Source organism: Marmota monax, unplaced genomic scaffold (assembly GCF_021218885.2).
Source record: "Marmota monax isolate L192 unplaced genomic scaffold, Marmota_monax_Labrador192_F-V1.1 WCK01_AAM20220418_F8-fsc01369, whole genome shotgun sequence".
Lineage (NCBI taxonomy): Eukaryota > Metazoa > Chordata > Mammalia > Rodentia > Sciuridae > Marmota > Marmota monax.
The window spans coordinates 20,587-40,786 of record NW_026694438.1 but is presented as its reverse complement, the minus strand read 5'-3'; the positions used below and the strand labels follow the sequence as shown (position 1 = coordinate 40,786).

Sequence of the window (20,200 nt, the reverse complement as noted above, 5' to 3'; positions counted from 1 at the left end):
TGTCATGTTCTGCTACCTTTCCTATCCTCTACTATCCCCCCTCCCCTCCCCTCCCCACCCCTCTTCTCTCTCTACCCCCTCTACTGACCTTCATTTCTCCCCCTTGTATTATTTTTCCCTTTCCCCTCATTTCCTCTTGTATGTTCTTTTGTATAACCCTGAGGGTCTCCTTCCATTTCCATGCAATTTCCCTTTTCTCTCCCTTTCCCTCCCACCTCTCATCTCTGTTTAATGTTAATCTTCTTCTCATGCTCTTCGTCCCTACTCTGTTCTTAGTTACTCTCCTTATATCAAAGAAGACATTTGGCATTTGTTTTTTTAGGGATTGGCTAGCTTCACTTAGCATAATCTGCTCTAGTGCCATCCATTTCCCTGCAAATTCTATGATTTTGTCATTTTTTAATGCAGAGTAATACTCCATTGTGTATAAATGCCACATTTTTTTAATCCATTCGTCTATTGAAGGGCATCTGGGTTGGTTCCACAGTCTTGCTATTGTGAATTGAGCTGCTATGAACATCGATGTAGCAGTGTCCCTGTAGCATGCTCTTTGTAGGTCTTTAGGGAATAGACCAAGAAGGGGAATAGCTGGGTCAAATGGTGGCTCCATTCCCAGCTTTCCAAGAAATCTCCATACTGCTTTCCAAATTGGCTGCACCAATTTGCAGTCCCACCAGCAATGTACAAGTGTACCCTTTTCCCCACATCCTCGCCAGCACTTGTTGTTGTTTGACTTCATAATGGCTGCCAATCTAACTGGAGTGAGATGGTATCTTAGGGTGGTTTTGATTTGCATTTCTCTGACTGCTAGAGATGGTGAGCATTTTTTCATGTACTTGTTGATTGATTGTATGTCCTCCTCTGAGAAGTGTCTGTTCAGGTCCTTGGCCCATTTGTTGATTGGGTTGTTTGTTCTCTTATTGTCTAATTTTTTGAGTTCTTTGTATACTCTGGATATTAGGGCTCTATCTGAAGTGTGAGGAGTAAAGATTTGTTCCCAGGATGTAGGCTCTCTATTTACCTCTCTTATTGTTTCTTTAGCTGAGAAAAAACTTTTTAGTTTGAGTAAGTCCCATTTGTTGATTCTACTTATTAACTTTTGTGCTATGGGTGTCCTATTGAGGAATTTGGAGCCCGACCCCACAGTATGTAGATCGTAGCCAACTTTTTCTTCTATCAGATGGCGTGTCTCTGATTTGATATCAAGCTCCTTGATCCATTTTGAATTAACTTCTGTGCATGGCGAGAGAAAGGGATTCAGTTTCATTTTGTTGCATATGGATTTCCAGTTTTCCCAGCACCATTTGTTGAAGATGCTATCCTTCCTCCATTGCATGCTTTTAGCCCCTTTATCAAATATAAGATAGTTGTAGTTTTGTGGATTGGTTTCTGTGTCCTCTATTCTGTACCATTGGTCCACCCGCCTGTTTTGGTACCAGTACCATGCTGTTTTTGTTACTATTGCTCTGTAGTATAGTTTGAAGTCTGGTATCGCTATACCGCCTGATTCACACTTCCTGCTTAGCAATGTTTTTGCTATTCTAGGTCTTTTATTTTTCCATATGAATTTCATGATTGCTTTCTCTATTTCTACAAGAAATGCCTTTGGGATTTTGATTGGCATTGCATTAAACCTATAGAGAACTTTTGGTAATATCGCCATTTTGATGATGTTAGTTCTGCCTATCCATGAACAGGGTATATTTTTCCATCTTCTAAGATCTTCTTGTATTTCTCTCTTTAGGGTTCTGTAGTTTTCATTGTATAAGTCTTTCACCTCTTTTGTTAGGTTGATTCCCAAGTATTTTATTTTTTTTGAGGATATTGTGAATGGAGTGGTTGTCCTCATTTCCATTTCAGAGGATTTGTCGCTGATATACAGGAATGCCTTTGATTTATGCGTGTTGATTTTATATCCTGCCACTTTGCTGAATTCATTTATTAGCTCTAATACTTTCTTTGTAGAGCCTTTTGGGTCTGCTAGGTATAGAATCATATCATCTGCAAATAGTGATAATTTAAGTTCTTCTTTTCCTATTTTGATGCCTTTAATTTCTTTCGTCTGTCTAATTGCTCTGGCCAGTGTTTCGAGAACTATGTTGAACAGAAGTGGTGAGAGAGGGCATCCCTGTCTTGTTCCAGATTTTAGAGGGAATGCCTTCAATTTTTCTCCATTCAGAATGATGCTAGCCTGAGGCTTAGCATAGATTGCTTTTACAATATTGAGGTATGTTCCTGTTATCCCTAGTTTTTCTAGAGTTTTGAACATAAAGGGATGCTGTACTTTCTCGAATGCTTTTTCCGCATCTATCGAGATGATCATATGGTTCTTATTTTTAAGTCTATTGATGTGGTGAATAACATTTATTGATTTCCGTATATTGAACCAGCCTTGCATCCCAGGGATGAATCCTACTTGATCATGGTGCACAATTTTTTTGATATGTTTTTGTATCCGATTCGCCAGAATTTTATTGAGGATTTTTGCATCTAGGTTCATTAGACATATTGGTCTGTAGTTTTCTTTCTTTGAAGTGTCTTTGTCTGGTTTAGGTATCAGGGTGATGTTGGCCTCGTAGAATGAATTTGGAAGTTCTCCCTCCTTTTCTATTTCCTGAAGTAGCTTGAAAAGTATTGGTATTAGTTCCTCTTTAAAGGTTTTGTAAAATTCTGCTGTATACCCATCCGGTCCTGGACTTTTCTTAGTTGATAGTCTTTTGATGGTTTCTTCTATTTCCTCGATTGATATTGGTCTGTTTAGGTTGTCTATATCCTCCTGACTCAATCTGGGCAGATCATATGACTTCAGAAATTTATCGATGCCTTCACTATCTTCTAATTTATTGGAGTATAAGGATTCAAAATAATTTTTGATTATCTTCTGTATTTCTGAAGTGTCTGTTGTGATATTGCCTTTTTCATCCCGTATGCTAGTAATTTGAGTTCTCTCTCTTCTTCTCTTCGCTAGCATGGCTAAGGGTCTGTCGATTTTGTTTATTTTTTCAAAGAACCAACTTTTAGTTTTGTCAATTTTTTCAATTGTTTCTTTTGTTTCGATTTCATTAATTTCAGCTCTGATTTTAATTATTTCTTGCCTTCTACTTCTTTTGCTGTTGTTTTGCTCTTCTTTTTCTAGGATTTTGAGATGAAGCATGAGATCATTTATTTGTTGGTTTTTTTCTTTTTTTAAGGAATGAACTCCAAGCAATGAATTTTCCTCTTAGAACTGCTTTCAATGTGTCCCACAGATTCCGAAATGTTGTGTCTGTGTTTTCATTAATCTCTAAGAATTTTTTAATTTCCTCCTTGATGTCTTCTATAACCCATTGATCATTCAGTAACCTATTGTTCATTCTCCAAGTGATGTATGCTTTTTCTTTCCTTCTTTTATCGTTGATTTTCAGTTTCATTCCATTATGATCAGATAGGATGCATGGTATTATCTCTACTCCTTTATATTGTCTAAGAGTTGCCCTGTGACATAATATATGATCTATTTTTGAGAAGGATCCATGTGCTGCTGAGAAAAAAGTGTAACTGCTTGATGTTGGGTGGTATATTCTATATATGTCAATTAAGTCTAGGTTATTAATTGTGTTATTGAGTTCTATAGTTTCCTTATTCAACTTTTGTTTGGAAGATCTGTCCATTGGTGAGAGAGGTGTGTTGAAGTCTCCCATGAGTATTGTATGGTGGTCTATTAGACTCTTGAACTTGAGAAGAGTTTGTTTGATGAACATAGCTGCACCATTGTTTGGGGCATATATATTTATGATTGTTATGTCTTGTTGGTGTATGGTTCCCTTAAGCAGTATGTAGTGTCCCTCTTTATCCCTTTTGATTAACTTTGGCTTGAAATCTATTTTATTTGATATGAGTATGGACACTCCTGCTTGTTTCCAAAGTCCATATGAGTGATATGATTTTTCCCAACCTTTCACCTTCAGCCTATGTATGTCTTTTCCTATCAAATGCGTCTCCTGTAGGCAGCATATTGTTGGGTCTTGTTTTGTGATCCATTCTACTAGCCTGTGTCTCTTAATTGGTGAGTTTAAGCCATTAACATTTAGGGTTATTATTGAGATATGGGTTGTTGTTCCAGCCATATTTGTTTATTTATGTTACTAAACATGGTTTGTTTTCCTCTTTGATTATTCCCCCCCCCCTTTACTGTCCTACATCCCACTGTTGGTTTTCATTGTTATTTTCCATTTCCTCTTCCTGTAATGTTTTGCCGAGGATGTTTTGAAGAGATGGTTTTCTAGCTGCATATTCTTTTAACTTTTGTTTGTCGTGGAAGGTTTTAATTTCATCTTCCATCCTGAAGCTTAATTTCACTGGAAACACAATTCTTGGTTGGAACCCATTTTCTTTCAGTGTTTGAAATATGTTATTCCAGGATCTTCTGGCTTTCAGAGTCTGTGTTGAAAGATCAGCTGTTATCCTGATTGGCTTGCCCCTAAATGTAATCTGCTTCCTTTCTCTTGTAGCTTTTAAAATTCTCTCCTTATTCTGTATGTTGGGCATATTCATTATAATGTGTCTAGGTGTGGATCTCTTATAATTTTGCACATTCGGCGTCCTGTAGGCTTCTAGAATTTGGGATTCTGTCTCATTCTTCAAGTCTGGGAAGTTTTCTCGTATTATTTCATTGAATAAATTGCTCATTCCTTTGGTATGGAGTTCTATACCTTCCTGTATCCCAATGACTCTTAAGTTTGGTCTCTTAATGTTATCCCATATTTCTTGGATGTTCTGCTCATGGTTTCTTAACAGTCTTGCTGAGCTGTCTATGTTCTTTTCAAGTTGAAATACTTTGTCTTCATTGTCTGATGTTCTATCTTCTAAGTGTTCTACTCTGCTGGTAGTACTCTCAATTGAGTTTTTAAGTTGGTTTATTGCTTCCTGCATTTCTAGGATTTCTGTTTGTTTGTTTTTTATAACCTCTATCTCCCTGTATATTTGATCCTTTGCTTCCTGGATTTGTTTGTGCAATTCCTTGTCGAAGTGATCTTTCATTGTCTGATTTTGCTGTCTAATTTCTTCCTTGATACTCCAGATCATCTGAAGCATATATATCCTGAATTCTTTATCTGACATTCCATCTGCTGCAGCTGTTACCTCTTCTAAAGTTGAGTTGACCTGCATTGCTTGTAGTCCTTTCTTTCCTTGTCTTTTCATACTGCTTGCGTTTCTTTCTTCTTGGTGAAACTGTTGTGTTTTTGAAATTTCCCCCCCCCCTATATATTTATATTGCTCTTGTATAGTTGAAAAGTCTCCCTTGCAGGTGCGGGCGGGGGCTCTGCTCTGCCCCTCCTCCAATTGGTGTGAGGTGTCTACCACCCCCGTGGACCCCTGGGCCTGATCCGCCGTTCTGTCGCAGGTCTGCCTACCTTGCAGGTGGGGGCGAAGGCTCTGCCCTGCCCCTCCTACCACCCCTGGGGACAGCTAGGCCTGATCTGCAGGTTGGTCGCAGGTCTGCCCACCTTGCGGGCACGGGTGTCAGTTCCGCTCCGCCCCCACTCCAATTGGGGTCACTTGACCACCACACAGGCGGGCCGCTGGGCCTGATCTGGGCGCGGGCGAAGGCTCTGCTCTGCCCCTACTCCAGTTGGGGTGAAGTGTGTACCATGCTGTCAGGCCACTGGGCCTAATCCACCGGTCTGTTGCAGGTCTGCTTACCTTGCCGGCACGGGCGGTGGCTCTGCCCTGCCCCTCCTACCATGCCTGCAGACCGCTGGGCCTGATCTGCAGGTTGGTCGCAGGTCTGCCTACCTTGCGGGCGCGGGCGGCGGCCCCGCTCCTCCCCTCTGGCTCGACGACAAAGCGAGAGAGACTCAGGTATCTGTGACTCACCCTCCCTACCAGGGGACCAACTGTTTCCGTCGCAGCTGGCACCGATGAAGTTTTCTCCTCGGCCGCTCTCCAATGACATCAGATCTCTGCCATGCTGGCATCCCCTGTTCTATGGCTGAATCCCATTTTCTTCTCTTCCAATAGGCGGAGCTGTGCCCTCTGAGCTGAGCTTCTGCCCTCTATGTGCTGACAGAAATCCCTGTACGGTGGCTCCTGGGAGTCTCTCAATCCTGTTAGTCCAGAGCCCTTTCACTTATCCGGCCCCTCCCCCTGTTCCTCCTCCCAGCCAGCCAGCCAGGTCCTGTTCACCAGAGGCGGTTCCCCAAGGATCTGATTACAATTGCAGCCCCACCGCGTGTCCTATATCCCGAACGATGAACACCCTCTCTGTCATTCAATTAAGCCCCAGTGCTGTGGTGGGGTGATCTGGGAACCAACAGTTTAATTTTTCCGGACCCCTTTGGTGGGCACGCCCCCAGAAACTGGCGGCTAAGATCTTGGGTGTCGCCGCTGGTGTTAAGGGGAGGTGGGGATCTGGAATCCCCTCTGCTTCCCTACAGACACGCCCCCGGTGGTTTCCTGGCTGCTTGTATCTGGAGGGGGTGGGAGTCACACACCTGCTAATGTGGATTCCGCTGGGAAGGAATTCTGTCGGCGGAACTCTGGTGATGTCACCACTCTGCTATGGCGGGCCCCAGGCTCCTTGCCGGAGTGTCCGAAGGGAGGGGTGGGACTGGTCTTTCTCTGGTTGGTTTCAGCTCCCGGTTTGCTATTTCATGAAGGCTTGGCGAGAGACCTCTTCCTAGAGTCCCTGCACCGCTCCTGCTGCGCTGCGCCTCGGAGGCTATCCGCCCTGACGCGGGGGCCGCGCGCAGGCAGCCGACAGTCGCCAAGTCGCGCGGGCAGCGGCTGGCGGGTCTGGACCTCTGCGCTGCGTGGCGGAGATTCACTCGTCTAGCGCAGACTGTCACCTCCAAAAATCCTTCCAATTCCCAGCCGGTCTCTCTTTAGTGGAATTTTGCTAGGAGTTTCTCAGCAGGTCGAATCTAAGCGTATCCATGCATCTCTCTGACCCCGTTGTTGAGGAGGTACTGAAAGCACTGCCTCCCCTCTCGCCGCCATGTTCTCTACCTCCTGGGCACATTTCTTTTGATCATTGCTGCCAGTTTCATAGGGCAGAGGGGCCTTAGGCAGATGTGGGGCCGAGAGAAATGTTCAGGGCTATCAAGAGTGCAAGAGGGAGATGCTGGAGCAGCAGGAGGCTTATCTCGGCTCTGTTTGTCTGCAGATGCGCTTGGCTTAGGCTAGGGCTCAGGGCTGGCTCTGATTCCTTCTAACTCTTGGGCACAGACAGTGTGTTTTGTTCTCTTTTTTTTCTATTCTTTCAGACTTCTTAGGAGGGTTTCTTGACATCTCTCTATCTTTAGCCCTTCTTCTTTGTTGGGGCCCCATCCTAGGTCTGGATAATGGGCTGCATCAGATCAGTCATGGCCCAGGATTTCTCCGTGTAGGAGGGAGTATGATTTTTCCAGCTTATGAGCTCAATGGTGGAGAAAGGCTGGCACACAAAACTGCCTTGTCTCCCTCAGGCGTTTCCCTCTGGTCAATATGGGCAGGTCCTTTAGTCCCTTGCAGGGGCAACTGGAGAGTTTTCATCTGAGTTGTGGCTCTGGTCTTGGGACAAATCTCTCACCTTCATCTTTGGAGGTGAAAGAGTCTTTGGTCCTAGGAAGCCTTTGGCTCTGAGGACATCACAGAAGAAGGAGTAGCCAATATTGGGGGGCCTTCATTTGTTGCCTCTGAGGACAAGGGGGCTGAGGGGACAGTCTGTTGTCCCTGTGGTCTTGGCAAAGTTGGGTAGAGTTGCACATACGGGGGTGGGTCCTCTTCTGGCTCACGGGGAAAACTGTTTCCTTTCCTGTCTTTCTTAGTCAGGTTTTCTGTTTAGCTGCTTTCCGCTGGGTCTTAGAGACCATTATGCTCCTGGCTAACATCAGCTTGGTCTGTCCATTTAGACAGGCTCTAAACCAAGGGGGCTGTTTCTGTATCATCTCTTGTCAGCAATCAATGTAAGAGAAATGGTTCAGGGACTCCAACAACAATCAAATAAACCTCAGCAATGACTCTCTCATCTAAAGATCCTTCTGGTGGCCATCCCATATCTTGGGTGAGCCACTCTAATTCACAGAGTATGCAACCTTTGTGGAGTGAGTCTCACTCCAGTTACCAGGAAAACCTTCCTAAAGGTTAGTGTGCCTCCCATGTTCCACCCTACATCGGTGTCGCACACTTAGAACAAAACACACTTAGGACAAGACTTGCTTCGTCCATCTCCGGCCACTCCCCTCGCAGGGACTTAGGGCCCTCTTAGCCTTGCGGGTCGTTATCAACCCCCGACCTGGAGCTTTCACCTAGAGGTTGGTTGGTGAAATTCCACCATTGACTGTACGAGGTACCACAGAACCGCGGATCAGGACTCTGCACTCGCTTAAGCCCTCGGGTTGGGTCGGGTCGGAACCCTTCCCTTTGTCCGTCTCATTCACACACTTTCACACAGACATGGCCAGGACAGGATTTCTATACCGCCCACATTCCAACAATTCCAAACCAAACAAAAAGGGAGTCATGGTTTCCCCTCTGCTCGCTGACCCCGAACAGAGGCTACTCGGGCGACTCCCCGGGGTCCCTTTCAGCTCCAACCACTTTGGAGGGTACTCGGGACAGAGGTTGACCAAGCCTCTCTTCCACCCGCTTAGGCCTCGAAGGGGAAGTCAGGTGGGCTGCAAAACCAAATGGACCCGGGTCCTACCTGTTCAGATGGGCGGTGCTCCAAAACCCTAATTCTGGTTCCTGCTGCCTGTGGGTTCTGTTGTGCTCCGGGGTGGCGGCCCCAGGACGCTGGGTGAGTCGATCCTCCTTCAGGCCAAGAGTGGCCTGGGCGCACCAAGGGGACCATGTCCCCCATCGCCCCAGGGAAGCTGGTCCCCGGAGACAAGAGAGGCAGAATAGCCTTCCTTACCTCCTCTGTCCCATCTAGGTCGCCAAATATGTTGTAGGGACAAAGGAGGCGAGGCACCGAAGATAGCAGGGAACAGTTTTATTTGGCTGCAGCCAGGTTCAGAGGGTACAGCCTTTGCTGTAATCAATCAATCCCCTGAACCCTGAGTTCAGGGAGTTTCAGAGTTTTATACCCAGCATGTAAGGGGAGGGGCTCAGAAGTTCACAGTCTGCAGAAGTGCACATATAAGCAGCTTTTTCTTTCACTGTTCTGGGAATGTTAACTCTTCAAGGACAACACCTGAGGAGGGGAGAGCTTCTTCTCCCCTTTCTTTCCTCCCCCTGCCAGCTGTTACCATGGAGCCCAGTTGTAACTTATCTTAAAAATGTAGACATCTCTGTGAAGCCCAGCTCAAGGCCAGAGACCTTGTTTGCACATTTCTTCAAAGTACTATACTGGATACGTTTGTGAAAACTAGTAAGGGGGTGTCCAGCACCTGGAGTGCTGGTATCTTCTCGGCCAGTGGCCAAGTAAACAGGGTGATATGAAAATAAGAAGTTTATCTACAATGGGCTCTTTTGCTGACAGTCCTAAATTCAGCCATGGTGAAGAGGGATTTTCTGTGGAGAAAGGGGGTGCCACTTCAAGCACAGGGCTCTCCAAGCCTGGCCCAGGTTGGGGATTCACACTGACCTGCCAATGTGAAGAGGCGTCTGAGAAATCTACGCGAGGGATGTGGCTAGAAGTGGCCAGAGACAGCGATTGCTCACCCCTTTTCCTCCCCCCACCAATGTGTGTGATTGCTGTCTTCCAGGGGGAGGAAATGCTTGGCAAACAGAGTAAGCTTCCCCCCCCCTCGCCCTGCAGAGTGTATGACAAAAAATATCAAAAAGGGATATTCTGGAGACTATGGAGTTAAGTTGACCTTCTGTGAAATATATTGGCCCTGATTCAGAGGAGGTTGGCCTGCCAAGGAGTCATGAGATAAAAACCTAGTTAGCAAGGTGTTTAGGGTCATTGTAGGGGACCCTGGCCAGCCTGACACTTCCCTAACATTGACTGTTGGCAAGACGTGGTCCTCCCATGGCCACGTTGGCAGAGGGCACGTCTGGAAGAGAAGTAAAATATTATGAGGGGCCGGGTGATGTCTCCCTCACAATGCTGACCAGAACCCAAGATGCCCATTCTATCTGGGGAGCCCAAGGAAATCCCCCACCTTATGCACCAGCATATATGCCCCACTGCCACCATCACTGCCTGCAATTACTGCAGCCAGAAATTCCCTAGAGGCTGCTCACACCACTGAGGCCACTTCTCCCACAGAAGCCACCCGAAATGGCCCTCACCATAGCCATCTAGTAGCCTCCAGTTTTAACCCTGTATACTGTGGCCAGAGACTGCCAGGACGTCCCAGCTTACACCACCCCCCACTTCCCAATACACAACAAGGTGCCCTGCAGATGCCACAGAGAGAAACCCAGGGTCCCATCTACTATGATCAAGACAGGCATGTGCAAGGGGGACAACGTACCTTCATATAGCAGCCTCTTACCGCTGCTAATCTCCTGAATTGGAAAAACCATACCCCCTCCTTCACTGAGAAGCCTCGGGCTATGATTGATCTAATGCAATCCATCATTCAGATTTATAAGCCCTCTTGGACCGATTGCCACCCGCTACTGCTGACTCTCTAACGCTGAAGAACACCAGCAGATTACCCAGGCTGTGTTAAAGTGGTTGGAGGAACATGCCCTCAGGAACCGCAAATGCCCAGGCTTATGCCCAGAGTCAAATCCACGAGAAAGGGTCCCATCCCTAATGATGACCATGGATTTCAGATCCTTGCAAGTTATTGAGACGCTCTTTTGAGTGGCAGGGAGGAAGGAGGAAGGATGGCCACAAACATGAGCAAGACCTCAGAAGTGCTACTGAAGAGAGACCAAGTGAATTCTGTGAGAGGCTATGCAAAGTGTTCTGCCTTTACACCCCCTTAGACCTAGAATCAACTTAGAATGATGTAATAGTTAATGCAGCAGAAGTTAAAGGGATTCGCTGGAATGAATGCCAGCCAACTATTGGAGGTTACAACGAAAGTATTCATCAACTGAAACCAAGAGGCCCTGGCATGAGGCAGGCTGGAGAACGAAGAGGAAGGTAGATCTGTTTGCAATGCCCCAGTGGAATAGTCGGGCACTCGAGGAAAGGTGTCCTGTGGGTCTGGAGCCAAGGCCAAAGAAGGACCACCTCGCCCAGAGATGAGCTTAAGATGGAACCAGTGTGCTCAATGCCATCAAAGAGCTCACTGGAAGAAGGAGTGCTCCCAACAGTCAGAGGATTATCACCCAGTCCCCAGATGATGGAGGGGAGGCCGAGTGGTTCAAGGACAGGACCAATCACCCTGGTGACTGTATGAAGCCCCTGAGGGTGATTTTGTTGGATTGGCCAGCACAGGAAACTCTGAGGACAAATAGGACAGACTGGGCTCCATTTTATGTGGCCCCCGGGAGACTATCTATGATCCCAATGACAGTGGAAGCCCGCCCAGGAGCTTCATGGCCCACACTGGTGCAGAAAGCTCTGCGGTGCTCCAACCCGTGGGCCCTCTCCCGAAGTGACAATCCTCTATTGTGGAAGCCACAGGTAGCCAAGCTCATCACCCTCTTCACTGCCTGGATAATGCAGTTTAGGTGGCCATGAAGTTATTCACGAATTCCTGTGCCTCCCTGGCTGCCCTACGCCTTTAATGGGTTGAGACCTTTGGAAAAACTGCAGGCACAGAACACTTTCCACTCTCACGGCCAAGCCACCCTGACCCCAGGAAGGACAGCAGCAAAAATCCTGCCTCTCACGGTCCCCCAAGCAGAACAGTGGTGCCTCTACAGTCTTGTAGAAAGGCCACAATGGGGACCTGAGCTTCCTTTCAAGGTGTCTGAGATGTGAGCTGAAGATAATCCTCCTGGACCAGCCCAAAACATACTCCCCAAGGTAGTAGAATTAAAGACAAGGGCTGGACCTATCCATCAAAAACAATATTTCCTTCCTCCCAAGGCACAGATTGGGATCCAGAGGCACCCAGAGAGACTTCTCAAGTGTGGAATCCTCTGGCCCTGACAATCATCCTGAAGCACAACTCTCTTGCCAGTCCACACAATGTCAACTCGGCCCAGAGAGAAAAACAGTCCAGTTCAATCATGGTTCTGCAAACCCGGCGCCAGTTCTGGGAGTTCCTTGGGTCTGGAGGTCTCTGTAGAATCTAGATACCTAACTTCTCTATCTTGGCAAAACCTCTTTATGAAGCCAGAAAGGTGAAAGAGTGAGAATTTTTATTACAGGAATGAGCCCAAAAGAAGGCCTTTGAGGAAATCAGTGAGCTCTCACCAATGCAGCACCCAGCTTGGGAATCCCAGACGTGCCTAAGCTTTTCTTCTTGTACATACATGAGCACACTGTCATTGCAGTGCGTGTCCTGACCCAAATGCTGGGGTGATGGCATTGGCCAGTGGCTTACGTCTCCAAGCTCTTTGACTCTGTCACTCAAGGTTGGCCACTCTGCCTAGAGCACTTGCAGCCATGGGCCTCTTGGCATCAGAGGCTGACAAACAGACTATGGGACAGGAATCCACAGTCTGGGTGCCACACTGAGTTCTGATATTAATGGAGTATAAAGGACAATATTGGCTGACTAATGCCTGTATGGCCAGACGTCAGGGAATGCTGCAGGAAAATCCACACATCCACCTAGAAGCTGTGTAGACTCAAAACCCCACAACCCTACTCTCTGTCCGGCCAGGTCAACTGGATCATGACAGCAGCAAGCTCATGGTTGAGGTATTTTCCAGCCAACTTATGAGACCAGCCTCCCAAAGACCCCAATGCTGAGTACTTCACTGATGGTGCCAGTTTTGTGGAAGAAGGAGAACTCCCTGCTGGGTACTCCATGGTGACCCTAAATTCCACCATTGAGGTGAAACCTCTGCCAAAAGGAACCCCATCAGGCTGACCCGAGCCCTTTAACTGGCAGCAGGAATATGTGTCAATATATAGACAGACTCGAAATATGCCCTCACTACCCTCCATGTGCATGGAGCATTATATAAAGAAAAGGACCTAATCAGAACAGGAGGCTAAAGCATAAAGTAAAACAAAGAAATCCTGGAACTGTTAGATGCTGTATGGGCTCCTGAAAAAGGTGGCAGTCATACAATGTCAGGAACATCATGGGGAAACTCTATGGTCATTCTGGGACATCATAATGGAGACCAAGAGGCCAAGTTCCTGGCCTCCAAGGAGACCACAGAACAAACCGCCATGACTGCCACCCTATTCCCTAGTCCATTGGTAGAATGGGAAACCAATCAGTCACAACATGAGAACATCTGGTTTCAAACCAAAGATGGAAGTTACCACCTGGGAAGATGGTGTAGATTTGAAGATGGCCAAACAGCAATTACCAGGCCCAAGCCCCAGCCTTTGTCAAGCAGTTCCACCAGGAGACCCACATTTGCCAAACAGGTCTAGAGGCCACATTGGTTTGACATCTCCACATTCTCTGGCTCTCCAGCATAGCCTGAGCAGTGTTGCAAACAATGTAAAATATTTACCTGGAATAACCCTGCCAGGGACCAAAGTTCCCCCCTGGGGTGCAACATGTTGGAGGGCCCCCATTTGAAGATATATTTATGGACCTCGCTGAGCTCCCCTGGGTCTGTGCTATAAATATTTGCTTGTCTTTGTGTGCACTTCCTCAGGCTGGATAGAGGTCTTCCCTAGTCACACAGAGAGGGCATGTGAGGTGGCCTGGTCTCTCCTAAAGGAAATCACTCCTTGATTTGGAATCCCCATCACCATGGGATCAGAAAATGGGCCATCATTCATGGCTGACATGGAGCGATTGTTGGCAAAGAGGTTGAAGATCACCTGGAAGTTACATCCTGCCTACCATTCCAGCTTCTCTGGGAAGGTGGAGTGAATGATCCCAACTCTAAAGTTACAATAATGCAAACGGTGTCATGAAAACCCACCTACACTGGGACCAGGTGTTGACAATTGCTTTGTTAAGAATGAGGTCTAAACCTACTAGACAGTTTTTCCCCCTTATGAGATTCTTTGTGGACACGCTCCTCCCATCATGAGAGGCACACGAGGAGATCTAAAGAAATTGGGCAACATTACTCTGAGACAGCAGTGTCCCCAGCCCTGACCATTGTACACCATTGGGCTAGGGAACTGCTACCTGTGAGCCTGAGCGCTGATGCCCATCTCTTCAAACCAGGAGATGCTATTCGGGTAAAGGAATGGAATGTCCAGCCACTAAAGCCCCTTTGGAGGGGGTCTGTTCACTGTCATTTTATCACCCCTACTGCAGTGAAGGTGGCTGAGGTGGTCTCCTGGATTCATCAAAGCAGGGTGTAACCAGCTTCTTAGGGTTGGGAGTGCGTTCCTGATCCAGCTCTACCATGCAAGTTAACCATCCAAAACAAGCCAGCTGCATCCTGGGAACCTCTGAGGACACAGCTCTGCTTTGGTCACTCCGGAAGCTGACTATTCTATGCAAGGCAGAAGATGGAGGAATCGACTGCCTGCCAGGATAAATAAACTATTGATATTTCCCATATTGGCCTTTGCACTGTAAATGTTTGGCACTGCCACCCCTTACCCCTCTCTGTTGCACAGTCTTAGCCTTAATTTTTTCCATAGGATTAGCAGAGACTGCTCTGGCTGACTGGAACTGCATTGGAAAGTTTTAGTAGTCTTTTACCTTCTTTTGATAGGATGTTTCATTGCTATTGGCTGTGTCTGATCCAGCTCCCATCAAGCCCCTCATCCCGTGATGCATGGTTTTGCATGACTCAGTCAGGCAAGGTATAGCCACAACCCTACTATCTATATCTATCTATCTCTGTATCTGTATCTATCTATATCTATTTCTCTCTCTCTCTCTCTCTCTCTCTCTCTCTCTCACTATATATATATATATATATATATATATATATATATATATATATATATATAAAATGCCCATTTATCTTGCCAGGGAATGGTCTCAGGGGTGTTAGACATAATAAACCACCTCTTCTTTTTGCCAACAGGGAGCTCAATATACTTGGTTTGACCCTCAGAATTCCCCAACTGAGGAGTGGCTGGAAGTCCAAAGCTCGCAGATGGCGATTTGGAATAGAATACATTGATTTACAAAGTTCAGTTCACTAATCTAAAGTAACAGTGTCAGTACCTTTTGATGCATGTGGGGTCATTAACAAAACTTGGGCAATTGCTGTGACCAACCATACGTCTACCACATAACGTGGAGGCTTATCTGGGGAAAGGAGGTACAGGCTCAATGACAATTATATGTGCAAAAGAGCCTGTGGTCCATGTGTATTGATTATGCTGGGATTTTGGTTTTCTTTTTTTTTTTTTTGTCCCCCTTGGAGTTGTGTTACATGGGCCACTTTTCAGAGTAAGAGCAAAACTACCCTCCTTCAAAACGCTCTTACCGCAACCAACTGTAAACTGGAAGGAAGCCTGTAGCCCTGTCAATTTTGCTATTCTTGTTTTTAAGGCAGCCTATAGCCAGGCACATTTCTATGATCCCTTATGAGTGGCCTTTTATTTAGAAAGTCTGGTGGAAATTAGTAGGGCTTAGGCTTGGCTAAATGATAGATTCTTATGGGGGAGCTAGGTGTGTATTCATTTCACTGTTCTTGACCCTGAAGGCTCCGATGGAAACCAGGGCACCAGGTTGGTATACGTACAGCTAGAGGAGGCACTGGCGCAGGAACCATTCTACACTTCCAGTGGGTCACAGCTTCGCTTTAGTCTTCCTCCCACCATTCTTTCATTCCTTTTATGAGAAAATGGAGGAAAGCCTGCCTCCTATCACCATAATGACCAGAAACCTGTTCCTAACCTTGGCAGAGACTACAGTTCAATCTCTGAATGTCTCTTTTTGCTATGTGTGTGGAGGAACTAATATGGGGGATCAGTGGCCACGTCTAGCTCCATCAGCTTTCCATGGCCCCTCTCCATGAGCCCTATAGTGGAACCATGTTTCCCATTCAACTATTGGTGATTGGTTCCTCACAACTTCATTACTGGAAAATATTGTCTTGCCCAAGAGGGAAACAGTTTAACATTTCAGTTGGGACCTTAACATATCTGGGCCAAAATATTCTATAATGTAATTACCCAGAAAAACCAATGGTGAGAATCCTAAAATCACACAAAACCACATCTCAACCTCCTGTCAAATTTCTCTAACCTCAAACTTGCCTGGGAAAATGCTGCCTTAGAAATCAAATGGCAAGCCCAAGGTGGACTCTACTGGATATGTGGAAGGGCCACCTATGCTTAAAGCTCACAGATGGCGACTTGGAACAAGATCCATTGATTTATGAAGTTCAGTCCCAATCCCAGTCTGACTCTTGTATACTGTGGACAATTCGCCCTCCTTTTTCCTCCTTCCACTAACCAGCAGGGAGCACTTGGGAGTCCCAGTATAGGAAGACCAAGGGGTCCAAAGAGAGCTGCCACAAGCCCTGGCATTTGGTGACAGGAAAGATGACGGGTGGCCCCTGAGTGGATAATTCACTATTATGGTCCAGCCACCTCTGCAGAGGATGTGTCCCAGAGCAACCAAACTCCCATCTACATATTACATCACATCATTAGGCTGTAGGCTGTGGTTGAAATGATAACTAATGAGACTGCCCAAGCCTGCAATTTACTGGCCACACAGAGTACTCAAATGCACAATGCTATCTATCAAAACCGCTTGGCTTTAGACTACTTGCCTGCTTCTGAAGGTGGAGTATGTGGGAAGTTTAAGCTGAGCAACTGTTGCTTACAAATTGAGAAGCAGGCAAGGTCATAGAAGAAATTACAGACTGGATGAGAAAGATCACCCATGGTCTGGTCCAGACCTGAAAGTTTGGAAACCTGGAGAATTATTTGGAGGAAGGTTTTCAACTTTTGTGGGATTCAAAACTTATAAGTGTTGTGGTTTTAATGTTCGAGGCCTGCCTAATCCTATCCTGCCTGCTACCCTGGGTTATAAGGTCTGTCCCCAGTCTAAAGGAGGCTGTGTTTGAAAGAAAAATGGCTGCATGTGTAATGATGTTACGGAAATAGAAGCCATTAAATCAGGATGATGCTCTTTGACCCTGAAGGAATTCGAACATCAAAGGTAGTAAGAGCTCGCCCAGAAGAGAGAGAAAGGCCAGGAGATGCACTCAATATCTATGTGCACCTGCGCCACCAACATGCGCCACCAAAGTAAAGAAATGGAGACACAGCACACTCTGTGCATAGGCGCAACTCTGCCGTCATCTTGATGTGCATGACACTGTCACAACTATGTTACAACTTTATACTACAGAGTGCCCATTCAAGATGTATGTGATCACATAGGGAAGACAAAGGAACTAGCATGTAACAGGGGGTATATAAGAAAACACGCCAGTGTGCTCGGGGCTCAGACTCTGGGTACCAAACAGCTGAGCCAGTGCCAGTACTAATAAATGCTGCTCCCTGCTGAACACCCAGGTGCCCTATCTCTCTGTGTGAGAATCCTGCAACAATTCCAGAAGAGTCACTGTGGTCCACTAGTCAGAGTCGGGGATGATGGAGGTCAGGTAGATAATGGAGTTTTAGCTCAGGTCTGAATCCAGTGGGTCCAGTGGATCTCAAAACCCAACTTCTGGTTATTTTGCCAGTCCCAATATGCAAAATTGGTATAGATAGACTCAACAGCTGGTGGAATCCCCTCATTGTTTCCCCATGACAGGAATACCCCTTATTATTGTGGGAAATGTCAAGTGGAAGTGAGAGTAGGAGATAGAAATGGATCAGGCAGACAGGATTAAACCCCACCCCACCCCCAGAGTTTACAATTGGAGTAGACAGCTCATGACCAGTGACTCCATTAAAGCCAGAAGATATGCTCCAGAACACTGAACCAGTCCCTGAGAAGAAGCTGAATGTGATCAACACCCTGATTGGTCAGGGGGCACATGAACACCAGGTATCCTGGTGTAACTAGATTCAAAGACCCACTCTTTTACAATCTCTAGCCTGTGAGCTAACTAACTCCCCTAACATTATCATATAAACCTCTTGACCATAACCACTCCGGGCAACCGACTCTTGGGACCCCTAACTCTGAGGAGGCTCAGCTTTTTTTTTCTTTCTACTACTTTGATGAATCCTGTTACTTTGCTCTCAGCCTTCATATCCAGTACCTCATTCTTCCATTTCTCAAGACAAAGAACCAACAGCTTTCCTCCCATCTCAGAAGGCTGCAGGATTAGTTCCACCTAGGAAAAGAGTCCACCAAATTCAATTCTGCATTCCTAGTGGTGTCGCAGAGATCAGTGCCACCCCTGAGGAGTTTAAGGATGCAGGGATGGTGATTCCCAGCACATCACCATTTAATTTGCTTATTTGCCAGTACAGAAATCAAGGTTAGCCCGATGATGACTCCAATCGCAGGTACTATTAGTAGTGGTTTCATTGCTTGGGCAGATTAAAATATCCACTGGTACCAGGTGTGCAGTTACTGATGTGGTGTGTGTGTGTGTCTGTGTGTGTTTGGTTTATGCAATTTTATTGAAGAAATATAAATCAACTACTAGCAGAGCTATTAGTTGATCACTCATCCATTGACAACTTGCATCATTTATTCAGCACTATATTAAACAGTGTATTGGAAGATAGATTAACTAATAGCTCCAAGCCTCCTAACAATTTAAGCTAAAATTACAAAATGTTTTGAGACCGTATTTTGGAATACAAAGGGTGTTTAATTTCCAATTTTCATTCTCTGAGGGACAAAAACAGCTCATTCCTTTATTGATATGTATAAAATACATCACATTTTCTGTTCTGCTGATGCTATAAATTCAATATCAATTCTGCAGCCACATGAGCATAAAGTATGTCAAATCTCTGATAGTGGAAGGTTTCAACACAATGGATGCTGCTAGAATAATGCAGCTTGCTTTGATGTGACAACTGAGCATCCATCTCCCCCTCAGATGATTTCCTCAGCATGTTAGAGCAGTGAGGAATGGTTTAGTCTCATAACCAATTTAGTGTGAAGACATTGGCCACATAATACACATGCTCCGGTTGTTGTTTTTTGTTTGTTTGTTTGTTTGTTTGTTTGTTACATTCTGAATCTTGGGCAAGTGTTGTCTTGTAACTACTTTATAGTTTCCAAAAGCAGTTATTTTCCAAAGCTGGAAGAACTTAAGTCTTCTCAGGTGAGCATGTGAATGAATGGTGGGAGGTAAATGAAAAATAGCTTTTAAAAAGATGATATCTGATAGGGGAGCAGCCAGAAAAGAAAATCAAAAAAGGAAGAGTCATTCAAAGTTTGTTCCAGCTATAATGCAGGTTATTCTTACTTTAAGGTAGTGTCACATGGCATACTTCTGAGTCCTTTCCTGATACATTCTGTTGTACTTATCACTGTCAGATAGATCCGTGCAATCTCTGGCACAAAAAGACCATCTGAGTTTTGATCACATAGCAGTGAGCAAATGGATTAAAAACATTTTAGAAATAGAGCAGGAGACCACTGTGACCTTAGAATATTGAGACAAATTACTATTAATACATGGATGATAAATTCTTGTAAATGCAATGTTAGTTGGTTCGAAGGGGTAGTTTGTAGGAAAATGAGTTGTCAAAAAGAATACACCACCTCTATATGGGCTTTCATTAGGTCCCATAATTGTGGCTTCACAACAAAACATATCATCCCCAACTGGACGTGCAGAACGTTGTGCTGGAGGGTCACCGGCCAAAACACTGAGTTGCTTATAAATCTGTTTCGGCACCATAGTCTGTGCTTTTTGTCTGGCTCCTAACTATCTCGTGTGTACTCAAAGTTCCAGCCCAAATTCTTGATAATCCAGGCGGCAGGGAAGGATTGTCTCTTCTTCTCATATGGGCTGAGCCAGACACAAGTGTAGAGGGGCTGGGGCCTCCCTCAAGCTGTGGCCTCGGCCTCCTCCCCACATAGCTTTTGTTGCCTCCCCCGTCCTAGGGGCTGACGCGTACCACACAGCCACACAGTACATGCATGTTTAACCATACCTATTAGTACAGACCACCAGAGACGGCTTGTTTTCAGCTGGCAAAGCTGGTCCGTCCACTCCCAGCACCCCGTCTTGATTTAAATCAAAGAGATCTTGATCAATTTTTGTTCCACAAGACATTACACTGGTCTCTCATATTGATGATGTCATGCTAGTGGGACTTAGTGGGCAAGATGCAGCAGCTACTCTGGACTTACTGGCATGACATCTGCATGTCCCAGGCTGTGTTTTATTTTGGATCTGG

At 45.7% G+C, this 20,200-nt stretch overlaps 1 pseudogene; it reads right to left on the bottom strand.

Annotated features, from left to right (window-relative positions):
- Nucleotides 1–19,272: 19,272 nt before the first annotated feature.
- On the bottom strand, nucleotides 19,273–19,698 carry LOC124075488 (ubiquitin-conjugating enzyme E2 D2-like; annotated as a pseudogene).
- Between the last annotated feature and the right edge of the window lie 502 nt (nucleotides 19,699–20,200).